The 14,545-nt window shown below is 45.5% G+C and overlaps 1 protein-coding gene and 1 pseudogene across 1 annotated transcript in view; one reads left to right on the top strand and one right to left on the bottom strand.

Annotated features, from left to right (window-relative positions):
• The window catches only part of Rassf8 (Ras association domain family member 8), an 84,248-nt gene that overhangs the window by 32,637 nt on the left and 37,066 nt on the right, over window positions 1–14,545 (top strand). The window lies entirely within an intron of this gene.
• LOC130875490 (60S ribosomal protein L17-like) lies at window positions 13,711–14,277 on the bottom strand (annotated as a pseudogene).

The raw sequence follows: 14,545 nt of genomic DNA, 5'->3' as shown, positions 1-14,545 counted from the left end.
GAGCGGCAGGGCTGGGTGGGGCTGCGTCTCCGGCACCCGGCCACCCACATGGCTAGCTTATGCCCTGAAATAATTACACGGAAACTGTATTCTTTTAATCACCGCCTGGCCCATTAGTTCCAGCCTCTTATTGGCTAGCTCTTACATATTGATCTAACCCATTTCTAATATTCTGTGTAGTACCACGAGCTGGCTTACCAGGAAAGATCTTACCCTGCGTCTGTCTGGAGTGGGAGAATCATGGCGACTCCTGACTCGGCTTCTTTCTCCCAGCATTCTCTTCTGTTTACTCCACCCACCTAAGGGTTGCCTATCAAATGGGCCTAGGCAGTTTCTTTATTATTTAACCAATGACCTTCCTCCATCATCCAAGCATATAGAAAGTGCAGTGTGAGCCAATGCAGCGGCTCCAAGCATATAGAAAGTGCAGTGTGAGCCAATGCAGCAGCTCCAAGCATATAGAAAGTGCAGTGTGAGCCAATGCAGTGGCTCCAAGCATATAGAAAGTGCACAGTGTGAGCCAATTATTAATTATTGCCATTTCTATTCTTTTCTGTCAAAAGACATTTGGTTCATCCTCTCCAGAAGCTTAGTGATTTTTACAACCAGTAAATTAGAATTTCATACAGATTGGTCTCCAGTCTTAGGGAGGCTGGGCCTCTCACACCACCCACCCTCTTGGATATCTCTCATTGTAGTTTACACTTATGTTGTAAGCAACTACACAGAAGTTGAACTTTTTTTGTTGTTGTTGTTGCTTGGGGGTATTGTTGAGACTGAGATTTGATGCTGAAGAAATTATTGCATGGTCTGGGACTGGAGCATTCCCTGGACTTTCCTTCTGGTTCAAATATGGCTGTCTATTGTGTAAGGAGTAAATGAAGGTCTGTGGAGTGGGTGCCATCTCTTTCATTCAGTCCAGTGTTTTCCCGTGTACCTGTCCTTCAGGTCCTTTTCTACTGCAAATGGATTGACATAGCAGCAGCCCAGCCATCATGATCCATTCCAACCTGTACTCCTGAGTGGTCCAAGCTCATGACCTTGGTAAGAGTCACTTTGAGTACCAGGAACAAGAGCTTGGCAGGAACAAGCCTGAGAGAAGGTGGAATGTGTGAGAACTGAGGAATTTTCCTGCAGAGAGGGACAAGAAACAGAAGCCCGTGCAGGACGTGAGACTGCAGACTGCGAGGAGGGTGTCTGTGGGGTTGGAGAGAAGACGCCCCCAAAGGGAGTGGCACTATTTGGAGGTGTGGCCTTGTTGTCAGAAGGGTGCCACTGTGGGGCAGACTTTGGGGTCTCTTGCTCAGGCTTCTCTCAATGTGACAGTCAGTTGACTTCCTCTTCCCTCTGCGTCAAGACGCAGGACTCTGAGCTTCACTGTTAAGTCTGTCTGCATACCGCCATGCTCCCCGCCACGATGATAATGGAGTGAACCTCTGAAACTGTAAAGGAGCCACCCCGATTAAATGTTTTCTGTGTAAGAGTTACCATGGTCGTGGTTTCTCTTCACAGCAGTAAAAGCCCTAATACAGCTGCTTAGGTGTTTGACCTCACAGGTAAGGACAGAAGGAGATGGCAGAGAGAGTGGCCCTGGAGTGGGCATGGTTCTCCAGGCATGCCTGTGCCAGGACCTCCAGGGGCAAATGCTTCCCATGACTCTCAGCCCTCAAGCTGGAAGACTTCTCACTCTCAAGGGCTTGTTTTTCTTCCATGGAGACGATTGGGTCAGGTGCCAGCCAAGGCCATGAGCTTTAGCCAAAAATTAAATAAAAACCTGATGAGGAACTAGGAAGGGCTGGAGAACCGGTCACCTCATCTCCATGAGCAGTTTCTGAGAACACATAGTTTACCTCCCTTCCTCTGTGACCAGCTCTGCCAAAATGAGCCGGAGACAGGACAGAGGAGCGCCATTCTCAGGCTGTGCAGGAACTGCATGGGCGCCTGGGAGAGAAGCCACCTCACATTGTACACGCACAGTGGGTCCCCATCTGCCAGCAGCCCAGTTCCCCGCATCCTGGGAATGGGTGCTGCACTTGTTTTTGTGAAGCTCTGTTTTCCTAATGATCACTTCTCATATTATCCATTGAAGATTGGTTAAATTTGCTTTGGCTTAGCCCAACCTCCTTCCCCTCATTATCTAATTCAGGGCTGCTTAAGGTTTTCCACTAGCGACTTCTTTCCATCTGAGAAATTTTTACACAACTGTGGTTATAAATACATATAAAATCGATATGTAATACACTTAATGATAATAAACTATAGTTATTTCTTAAATAATTATTTAATAAACATGATTTTACCATTTATTAAAGACCGTGAGATGGGCACGCTCCAGGTGCTGTGTATCTAGCAGTGCCGTACACAGACAGACTAAGCGTGTCAGGAACTATGGCAGGAAGGGGGGCTTTGTCTCCTATGGGTAAACCGCCATTTCTGTGAGCAGAATGCTTTGTATGGTAAGAGCACTTCCCACCATAGCACAGTTGTCTTGTATCTGAGCCACGGTGTATTAGGCAGTGTTGGTGGTTGTGACATGATGGCGTGCACTGCTAAGAGTGCATTGTGTATGTTCACAACTCCATCTGCAGTGGAGTCACAGGACAGCATGAGTGAGCACGTCCAGAAACAGAGTGCACGTACACGTTTGACCTGGAGCTAATTCGTGGTCATCGTGCATCCATAGACTTCACTGTGGTCAGAATCTTCATGACCCTACACTCAGTCCCACAACACGATATGGACTTCATTTAACCAGCCTACATTAGAAATATCTGGTCATAGCCCACCATTTAGTAAGCTTTGCTGTAGTTTAATTCAGCTTCTTCTGTGTGCCCATGGGAGAAATCCCCATTGAAAAGAGGGAATACTGGATCTAGCCAGTCTGTGTACCAGACCCTTTTAAGAATTTTCTGGAAAGCTTGGTCAGCTCCTTCCCAGAAGACTCTCCCTGATAAACAGTAGTATTTTTGATAGGAGTGGATTGTTCTGCCAGACCTCCCTTCAGATCTGCCCTCCATCCCGCAATCAAGAGAATCCAGTAAATATGATGAGTTTTGGCCTGGTGTGGTCTGTGTGTGCTCCCCTCCCTCCCCTCCACAGGCGCAGGGTGGGGGGTCTCAGGAGGTGTGGTCTGTGTGTGCTCCCCTCCCCTCCACCAGCACAGGGGGGGTCTCAGGAGGTGTGGTCTGTGTGTGCTCCCCTCCCTCTGCTCCACCAGCACAGGGGGGTGGAGTCTCAGGGGGTGTGGTCTTTGGGAAGTGAACAGGTTCTGAGAGGTCATAAGTGGAATCAGTCCCGTATGAAATGGACCACAGAGAGCTGCCTTGTTCCTTTTGCCATGTGACAGTGTAGCAGGAAGGTGGCATCTGCGAGCAGGGCAGGTCCTCATCATACAACACACCCGATGTGTGATTAGTAAACTACCTACTTGTTGGCGTTGGTTAAGTAGCTCAGCACACCAATACATGAACTTCTGTGCAGTGTCCTTAAGTGTTTATCACAGGTCAGGGAAGAGTTAAGTAGACCATTGGTAAATGGTTTTATTTTATTTTATTAGTATTTTAGTGTATACATCCAGGATGTGTGCAGGTAGAGGTCAAAAGACTACTTTGTGGACTGATCTTTTCTTCCATCTTTGCATGGGCTCCAGGGGTTGAACCCAGGTTGCCAGGCCTGTGCAGCAAGCACTAAGCCGTCCCACTGAGTAACTGCTCTTTGAAGTTATTTGGTGCCACATTAATTCTTCCTTGAACAGTAAGCACGTTAGCTAAATACCTGGCCCCAGAGTGTCTGCATTCGAGTCCTGGCTCCCTGGCAGTGGAGGGTGATGAGCAGTGCTCTGAGGAAGTCTCTTGGGAAAGTGACAGTGACACCTGTCTGGAAGAGCTTTTGAGAATCACACTAATCGGCACATGTGGAGCACTTAGGACAGAGCCTGGCGTAGTGAGCCTTCTGCAAAGGGCTCAACACAGGAGCACAAGAACCCCAGGCTCCACTGCTCTTTGCAGAGCTCTGGAGCTGGCAGGGAATGTTTGAGCTCTGAACAGCGGCCTCCGTCCTCCTGCCTGACGGGTATGATGGTGCTTGTGCATTTCGTGCAGTTAGTGAGTTGATTTTAAAAACCAATGACTATGATAAGTATCCCGATTTGTTTTTTCTTGGACTTGAGACATTTGTGATGTTTCTTTCCACGTGAGTTTAAGAACTGCGCAGTCTGTTCCATCTCTGCCCTTGGATCCGGAAGTGTAGGCTGGCAAGTGGAGGTTTCATGTGGTCAGGGCATGATTTCCATGGGGTCTGCTCTCATCTGGCCTCTCAGGTCAGTAAACAGGCAGCCTTCTTGTGTCTTGCTGTGCCTGGAGACTGGGCCCCAGCCCCTCTCATGTCCTTAGTTTCCAGTTCCGTCTGTACGGTTACCGCCTGGGGGAACTGAGGCTTGTGAGTGGTGTCTGTGCCCTGTGGATGGAACAATAAACCACCGCATACATATTCAAGGTAGTTCCAAACCAATGGTAAAAGTACACCGTGGACAGTCTGCTGACTGCTAGTCCGTGCCCTGTCCTTTTATTCAGCTCAGTAACAGGGCATTGGAGCAGTAAGCTGGGGTGGCATTTCCAGTGGTGTGGGAAGACAGGGCACTTACTGGCTATGGAAACACTGTTTTATATAACAAAAACACGTGTCTCTTTTAGCTGTGCTCATTCTTGCTGGTTATGATATGTGGTGGCATTTCCTAACATCTCAGTTTTAAAAGTGTTTTATGATATTCACTGTGTTACTAAAGCAAGTTTTATGTGTGAAGTCTTTAATGTAGCTAGTGCTAAATATCCTTAGCAGAATGTAATTACGAGTTTTTACCCCATACTTGGTAGGTAGGTGAGTAGTTCCAGGAAGAAAAATGGTTCTATTTCTGTAACCGTCATTTCTCATCAGAGTAAATGGCATGTTTCCGTACTGCTTGAGCAGGCCCAGAATGGAGGGAGTACAGCTGAGTGCTGTGTGTGGGCCCAGTGCTTTGTGCAGTTGTGTTCCTGTGTGCTGCCGGACGGGGCACCGCACTGTTGTGTGCTGCCGGACGGGGCACCGCACTGTTGTGTGCTGCCGGACGGGGCACCGCACTGTCCTGTGTGCTGCCGGACGGGGCACCGCACTGTTCTTATGTGCTGTAGCTTCCTAGTGAGGACTCAGCTTCCACAGCAGCCAATTTGTTTCAGAACATCTAAGTGACCGATCAGTAATCGGCTCTGAGAAATGTAGATTGCAATAGGATACTAATAAGGGTTGCCAGTTATGTGATTGTGGCATGATGAGCCCTGCTTTAAGCATTCATATTCATTTTTACTTGGTCTTGACAAACTTAAGGATTATTATTCCCATTCTAGAGCAAGGAAACTGCCAATAGCCAATGAGGAGCAGGGTCAGATATCCCAGGGATGCTAAACTATGTCAGGGGCATGCTCTTTCTGACCATACAGACATCACTAATAGATGATAGATGCTCATGCTGAGCCTGATGGGCCCTTTCGACCTTCATTTTGACATCTGTAGCTCATCAGGCTTAACACATCATATAAACATGTGACATGCCTAACTGTGAATACGCCTCTGTTTAACTTTCTCTTGAATTCTACTGGGATGCTGAAATTGAGCCAGTGTGTTTGAGAAATAATAAACCAGATACATCATTGCTCTGATTTAGAAGAAGAATAAACACACAAAATTTTCTATGTAAATCTTGACTGGTGTGGACAGTTGGGATTAATACAACTTATTTCCATTTTAATAGCATTTAAAAGTCACTTCCATGTGGAAAATATTTTAGTCGACTATAAACATATAATCAAATTATCTCATCGTATTTTAAAATAATTTTTCAAATGGATCTGCGAAATAAATTTTATATAATAAGCAATAACTGGCTATAAGGCTGCAAGATAAAATTTAAAAAAGTAAAATATAAAATTTTGTTAAGGTAAATATTATAACTCTTTGGTTATTCTCCTCTGATTAAAGGCATCACTTTGAAATTTTAAATTAAAAAAAAAATTCCATGCTTAGTCAAAATGATGCTGTAGTTGCGCCCCTTACCCTTGATCTAAGGTCCTGCATCCCCATAGGCTTATGGAAGAGCACCTCAGTGTGGGGCTCAAGGCCAGAGCTGGGGCCAGACACAGGAATACCACAGTAAAAATGTCTCGTTCCTATATATTGCTCAGTGTTTAAACTTCTAGAAGATACTCTTCAATTTTACTCTCTGAGTAAAATTCTGTCAGGGACAGAAAACTGAGAAATAGAAAATAATTTATATGAAATATATTTCCATTGATAGGCCACTTGGCCACAAAGACACCGAAATGGAATGGTGCCAGACAGATGTGTGTGTGTGTGTGTGTGTGTGTGTGTGTGTGTGTGTGTGTGTAAAACATAAAGTTACTTATTGAAATTATTTTATTTGGATATTTTTTGTAAAAAAAAAACAATAAATGAAATTAAGCGAAATAACATGCTGGTGGGGTTTCTTCAGATTTCCTCTGCCTGTTCTCAGTCACATCCCCTTTTTCTCTATTGATGAGGACTTCTTTAGACCCAGAGGGCACGAGCTCAGCCTGTGTGCAGTGGAGTCTCTGATCCCTGCTCAGTGCTGGTCACCCTTCTTTCCATCCTGTGCCTCTGTCAGGCCGTCACAGTCTTTTAGGTTGGAGTCTGGGTTTTGAGCTTCTGAGCTTACCTGAAGCAAGAAGTGTGCTTTCTCCTGCACCATGGGGAGGAGTCAGTGATGTTTATTTCAAACTTTTGAAAACCTGAAAAATCTCACAGCCTAAATCTGATTTAGTGTTTCTTGTTTAGCTTTTTATTTTGTTTTATTTTTTCGTTTGGCTTGTTTTGGGTTATCTATCTAATCTCTCTGGTTCTAAAAATCTAACTCCTGCTTTGTTTTGCTTCTAGGCACCAGGATAAGGGCCTTTAGATGTACAGTAAGCATTTGCTCAGATCTCCCAATAACCCTGTGCGGTCATCCTCATGTTTAGATTTTATTTTTGCAATGCCATCTTCATTAATCTGAATACTGTTGCTTTCTGTTCTTAAACGGCCTGGTTTGGGACGTAAGCCCTGGCAGGGGGCTCTGATGAGAAGGCGTGGTTTCTGCATATGAAAATCTTCAAGTAAACAGCTGTACAGATGGCGAGTTCTGTTTAGACCTTACCTTGAGTGAGCGCATTGTTCTTAGGAGCTGTACAGTCTAACATCTCAGAAATCACCAACACTTCCGTCTGCAGTTTAGATTGCTTGTAAAGAAAGTTGTGTGGTGGCAGTTGGCACCGTGTCCATCCACACAGTATGGTGTGAAGATATTTCCTTCTTCCTCTCGTTTCCTTTCGCCCCGTGGTAGTATCTTTTCTATGTTCATCATTTTCCCGAGACAGTGGAGTTCTTGTCTGAAGTTCACTCATCAGCTGAGTTCCTTGCCTTTTCAGTTTCATTTCTAATGGTGTATAAAATTGACCTAATTCTTTTATTTTTATTTTTTTCTGGGCGTATACTTCTCTTTATTCGTGAATTCGCTTCATTTTTATTGTCAGTATTTCAGTGGGAACTCTCTCCTCCTCCCCTGGATAATGTTGAATAAGGAAACATTCTTCCTCAGGTTCCCATGAGAGCAAAAATCTGGACAGTGACAGAGAAAATTTTTTTAAAAACCCAAAAAGCTGTTTTATTTTTATATTAAATCATTATTGTTGATTGTAGCTGGGTGTATGTCCAGTTTCGCACATGAAGAGGTTGCTATCACGTACCCATTGCAGGACTGCTGTGGTTCTGAATGTCTGCAGGAGAGGGTCTGTGCCACTCTGACCACAGGAACTAGAGTTAGAAATCAAGGAGAGGTCCGAGAGTTGCCAAGGCTGTGGGGCTGATCGCAGCAGCACTGCTCCTAAGGCTAAGGTCCTGTTCCTAGGAGACAGGCCTCATCACTCAGGAAAATCCCAGTGGGGGCTCCCTGGATACAGACACTTTGTTGGTGGAATTTACCAGAATCTCTACCTTGCTGATGAAGCCTCTTGACAGAAAATGCCCTAGGTGGTTTCTGTGGACTCGAAGGCGGGGGGGGGGGGGGGGGGGGGGGGGGGGGGGGGGGGGGGGGTGCTGAAGAAACTGCCCTTGCCGCAGGGCCCACACACCAGGAAAGCCTCCTTCTGAGCGGCTACACTTACCAGAAGGTAGAACCTGCTCCATACTCACTAGTGTTCCTTTGCCAAACCTTCACGAGGTTTGACTATTCAGAGGAAATCCTTAGGAGCTCAGACCTATTTTCATAGAACAGGCAAGAGGGTTAAGTTGGACCACATAAAGCAATGTCCAGTAATAATAATAGCCCAACAGAGCTCTCATGAAGCAAAGATACCCACTTTGACTTCACTTCTGTTGGGATGTCTGGGAAGGGTTTGAGTTGTTAGCCCTGTCGTTACTCTGGTTCTAGGAAACTGTTAGTGTTGTTGAAGTTGTCTGTAGACTTGAGGGGGGATCTTGGAGCGCCACTGTGATAGAAACAAGCATATCTGGGTAACACACAAAGAATATGTGACCAGAGAGAAAGTAGCTCACCTAGGCAGTTTCTTTCTTCCAGGAATGCGCCAAGCACACAGGCGGGAAGCTCACATTCTAGCACAGGTAGTGACTGGCTTCCCCCACTGACTGGGGTCCAACCTCATGGTCTTTGTAATTAGCTAGTTTTCAATCAAGCGAAGGATGTGATGGAAAGAAAGAAGGCTTGACCACGGGGGTCACTTAAGTGTCTTTGTGTACACAGAATTACCAGCTGGAGGCTAACATTGGCATAAAGACTTTGCAAGGTGGTGGTGGGAGAAAAGATTTGCAGGAAAGTCTTGAAAGGTAGGGGAGATAAAAAGATTGAATTCCTTGCATAAATAAACATCTACAGTGTTTGACAAAAAAGACTAATGTTTAATATTTCTTGTAACTGTCAAAGCCGTCTTTGTTTTAAAAGAGTTGTATTATTTCACCCTCTTCTCTGCTGTGGTCATTAGAATGTAAGCACACATACAGCACACCCCAGGCGATGGGCGTGGCCTCCTGCAGGCCTTCATTCTTCTGGAACAGAAGTAGCTCTAGCCCTGGTCATCTTTAGAAGGTCCATCTTTTAATTTAAAAATAATTTAAAGTATCTGAGTATGAAAAAAAGTATCTGAGTATGAATTTTTTAAAGAAACACCCTACTACAGCACTACCTCCCTCCCTCTCTCCTCCCTTCCTTTCTGTAGACGAGACTGGCCTGGAACTGAGCCTGAGATGAGCTGCTGTGCCTCCCTCCCGGGGCTAGAATTACAGGTGTGCACCACCACTGCCCAGCACCACCACTGCCCAGCACCACCACTGCCCAGCACCACCACTGCCCAGCACCATCCCTTATTTAAAGAAGGACAGTTCAGGCTGGAGAGACTGCTCCCTTCCTCTTCTTCCAGAGAACCCGAGTTCAGTTTCCAGGAACTACATTCGCTCTCCTTGAGGGGACCCGATACTTTTGACTTCCTAAAGAACGTTCACTCACATAAAAATAAAAATTGTAAAACACTAAAATTCATGTGCTAAGATACAATAAACTATACTGTGTGATAAGCCCAAATGTATATCTTACTAACAATTAAAGATGTGACTTTAATTTCTTAGTGAAACTTGGAATCACGGAAGATGACACAGCTCAGCAGGAAGTGACTGTGGCCAAACTCATACTCTTGTTCCACGCCTCTCTGAAGAAACAGGCCTTGGTGGACCCTGGGTCCAGGGCAGGTAGCGACCTGCCCACCAGACCCTTCCAGCGCCCTAGCTAGTGTCACCGGCTATTCCACATCTCCTGGTGGGCACTGCAGTCACCGGAGTCTTTTACAATATGGATGGCTTTGAGGGGTTGAGTTACACCCCAGTTCTCACGGGAAGCCTTTCTTTTCTCCAGCTGACTTTCACCCTGGCAGATTTAGGCCCCATGCTGAGGCAAAGGGAAAGAGGAAGGGTGGAGCTGTAGAATAATCATAGAGAATCCTACAGGATCCTCTGCGGAGTGCTGCTGCAGGGGGAGATACACAATCCTGTGTTTCTGCACACTGGTGCGGAGCTGACACACAGTGAGATTCAAATCTCTGCATATACCACAATGAAAAACAATAAAATGCTTAGGGTGTATTTTCACAAAAATTATAGATGCTAGAAACCAAATGCTATAAACATTATTGAGAAAACTGAAGCCCTAATAAGGGCAGCCGATCTTGTGTACACTAGGGATCGAGTGCACAGGAACGGAGGCGGTCCAGTTCTCATGTGCACCAAAGGGAAGTAAGGACAGGTTTAAAGATGAGGAATCAGAAACTCTCAAACTAAGGTGTGAATCCTTAGAAACCAGACAGCAGCTCCTTGTATATGACACTAAGTGCCAGGGCAACAGAAGAAGAAGAAGAAAGTAAACATCAGAAGTAAAACTTGGGTTTAAATGGTGCCATCAAAAAAGTGACAAGAAACTCTTCTGTAATAGAAAATATTTGCAAATATTTTACAAAGGACTTACTTCTACACAGTATAAGATCTCTTACAACCTAGTTCAAAACTAATTGCCTTAATTAGCTCAAGTGCGCCCAAGTACATTAGCACATCTCCATGTACAACTACCCAATGGTGCTCCTGAGAGCACTCGGCACCGAGAAGAAACAGCAGAAGGATGAAATGCTGGGCGGTAATGGAAACAGGGCCTCAGCTTCTCGAGCATAGGTGGGCATGGAAAGTGCTGTGCTCACTAAAGAGCCGGTCACAGAGATGCACCTGCAGGCGGGGTTGTTTCTGTGAGAGCCTGAACAGGAGGCAGTGTAGCCCTTTGTGATAGAGATAAATCACAGCATAAAGAAGTCGGAGCCCTGTGTAAATTCAGCTGTGTGTGTGTTTTTAAATGTTTCAATCACTCCTTCATCCCCACTCTAGTGGGGTTGTGGGAATTTTTGTCTTCTGGAAGCCTTGGGCTAGAGTTTTGATGGGAAGTGGCAAGTGAGTACTAATGGGTTTCAGGCCTTTTTGTGGAGGGTGAGAACAGCCCCAAAATTGATTGTGGTAATGGCTACACAGTCAACTTAAACTCTTTAGCTAGTGACTCATGGAATGCTAGTGGTATCTTAGGAAACGCGTTAATCAAACAAACTGGATGGTCCGGCAATTTCTCATGCTTAACTTTAAGCAAGAAAGACAGAAGGACCAGTAAACCCCTAAAGAGAAGGCATGGACTCTAAAAATCTAGGAAACGAACCAACTTGTTTGGTGTAAGTGTATCAAAGTTACGTGGTTAGGATTCACAGCTTAAACCCTCTGTAATGACTAACCTGCCCTTCATAGATAAGAGACTGCTGCTACCACGTGGGTCTGACTGGCCTTGGAACAAAGAGCTTCCTGGAAGTTAGATTTGCAAGTTATTAATCATTAAATCATTAATGAAAGTCTGACATTTATCAGTGACCTACTGTTGTAAGTTACCTCGACAACATGCCTATCAGGGACCTATTGTACATAAGGTTCACCAACCACAGTCTTCCTAGTGGCTGCCGTCAGAGAGGAGGACAGAGGATGAGCATGGGTATTCATAGTCATATTCATAGAGGATGCTAAAAGGGAGCATCCTCAGGTGGTGAGAGCTGGGGAAGGATCAGATGGGAGAAGATTAGGAGGATGGTTATGCAGTCAGGACAAGAGTGTGGAGGAGAAGCCAGAGCGTTGACGCTATAGCGACATCCCAAGAGGAGGGTGTTACAGGAGGCACAGACTGCAGCACAGGGTTCTTGGTGATGCTGTCAGAACTGTGCTCCCTGAGGATAAATGGGGGTAAATTATAAAGTAAACTGTCAATGTAGATTGTATGTGTTCTAAAATGTATCATGCATCCTCATTTTCCCATCCTCGGTGGAGTTTTCAGCGGTTTTATTTTCTCAAAGCCGTGCCGATTTTCTGGATATTTTTAGTGAACACACTTAACTTTTGCATCGAAGAAGCTCTACATGAAGGCAGATTGGTGGGCAGTAATTTCCTCAGTGCTGTGGATACAATGTATTCCAAGCAGGTACTTAATGAAGAAGTCGCTCACTCTCTACTGGGCTCTTTGTGGTTTTTCTGTAGTGAAGTAAGGAATGGTGTTTTGCTGGGTTAACCCTGTGGTAACCAGATGGTCTATGCCAAGTTGTTCTTTGCTGCTGTGTACATGAAATCATCAAGAAGCGCTGTGGCCCTCCCTGGAGCTTCTTGCTTGTGGCCATAATTAGACCTTCCCTTAAATAGTGGAACTGATGGAGTCTCCACTGCTGTCTGTGAGGTGGAGCAGGGTATTTTGTTCAAGGCTCATGATGGACCAAGCTTCTCTGACTGGTTTTTTATTTTAGTTTGGTTTTGAGACAGGGTTTGCTGCGCAGCCTAGGCTGCTTTCAGAGTTATCACCCCCCCGCCACCACCACCACCACCACCACCACCACTGCTGTGCTAGGAGTTACAGGCACACACCACCAGTCCAGGCTCTTCTCCTTCTGTTTGGTTCAAATGAGTGTGCTGTACCCTGAAGCAGCCCCGTGAGGCAACCTCCGTGAAGCAACAGGAAACATTACTGCAGTCTAGGTCAAGAGTGCCTAGGAGGAGTGGTTATGGTTCTGCAGTGAGAACTGGAAAGCCCTCCAGCTTCTCCAGTGGTTATGGTTCTGCAGTGAGAACTGGAAAGCCTTCCAGGCTATGCCTTACTTGCTTGGTAATGGTTCCACAAATCTCTACTGTGAGGGAATCACAGCCCCCTTCTCTGCCCCTCAGCAATGGGACTTAGCTTCATTATGGACAGAGTTTTAGCCTCTGGGGCTGCATTCAGCTCTGTCCTCAGCTGCCTGCTCTAAGAGATGGGTGAGATCACTCTCCACAGATAAATAGCAGTAGAGCATTGTCTTGCCTCTTTCTAGGGAAGACTGACCTCTGGTGGCTGAAGCCACAAGCCCCACACTCACAGGAAAGCTCATTTCTGTCTGTTAGATTGCATTGTCTGTTCTTGTGGCCTCGCTCACACGGGTCCATGTCCGTAAGTGACTTCCCACATGTTTACACACAGCATCTCATCACTATCACACATGCCCTCTGTGCAGTCAGCCTTAATTCCAGACCCCAAGTATTCCCAATTCCTGTCATTCTTGTCTAATAATAAAACCTGAAAGTTCGATTTTAACTGAAGTATTTTGCCATTCTGAGTAGAGAGTCTATCATTCCTCTTGGTTAAAGCGCTGACTATGTTGTCTGATCTCTACCCTCGCCTGCCGCTTGTCTTCGCGCCAGCTGTCTGGTGTGTAAGTTGGCTGCGTCCTAGAAGGGAGTATTCCTAACTGCTTCAGTCTGCCAGTAAGTGCAGCCTTTTGTCAGTTTCTGCTCTTATCAGTCTTTCAAAGTTTAGTTTTTTGAGACCCACTTTTAAAAAGAAGCATGTTGGGTTACTTACAGAGAGCCTATACTGTGGAAAACAAAATGTGTCAACTGTCTCTCCCCTTTGTGAGGATGTAGGTGAGTGTAATATGTAGGGATTAATAGTTGGGCTTTACACTCGATGGTGAAAGCATTCTTAGTAGCTTTCCCCTGTGAGCAAAATAATGTCTTATTCAGAAAACAAGAAAAAATATCTTTTTTTTTTTTTTACTTTTATCTGCATTTATTTCATGTTGAATTTATTCCCGTGCCATAAGTTTTTGTTTCTTCAGTTTCTTCTGGGATATCTTTTTCTTCTGTGCAACCTCCTCTTCTGGCTTTGGAACAATCTGTTCCTTTTCAGTGAGGATCATCTCGATGTGGCAGGGGGAGCTCATGTATGGGTTAATCCGGCCATGAGCTCTGTAAGTTCGTCGGCGCATCTTAGGTGCTTTGTTCACCTGGATGTGCTCAATGACCAGAGAGTCCGCATCTCAACCCTTCAGTTCAGCATTGCTCTCTGCATTTTTCAGCATGTGCAGCAAAAATTCTGCACTCTTTTTTGGCCACCAACCCTGTGTCCAGCCCTACTGTTTGGCCTGGGCGCACCTACCGACTCCACCATTGTACCGTCGGAATGGCACACACTGCTTCTTCAAAGTGACATCTTTCAGATACTTGGTGGCTTTTCGGATATGCATACCCTTTATGGCCTGGGCCGTTTCACGGGTGTTCTTAAAGTGAACCCGAAGGTTTGATCCTCTCGATTTGCATGATTTTGTAGGCTGGGTCAAGAGAGTAGCGAACCATCTTCACGGGTCACCTCTGGCCGCTTACAGGAAGAAGAAAAAATATCTTTGATTAAGAGCCATGGGCTCAGGGGCTGGAGAGATAGCTCAGTGGTTTAGAGACTGACTGCTCTTCTAGAGGACCTGGGTTCAATTCCCAGCACCCACATAGCAGCTTACAGCTGTTTATAATTCTAAGATCTGACACCCTCACACAGACACACACATGCAGGCAAAACACCAAAGCACATAAAATAAAAGTCAATAGATTTAAAAATGGGGAGGCTGGG

This window comes from Chionomys nivalis, chromosome 1 (assembly GCF_950005125.1).
Source record: "Chionomys nivalis chromosome 1, mChiNiv1.1, whole genome shotgun sequence".
In the NCBI taxonomy this organism is placed as follows: Eukaryota; Metazoa; Chordata; class Mammalia; order Rodentia; family Cricetidae; genus Chionomys; species Chionomys nivalis.
This window is presented reverse-complemented; position numbering and strand designations above follow the sequence as displayed.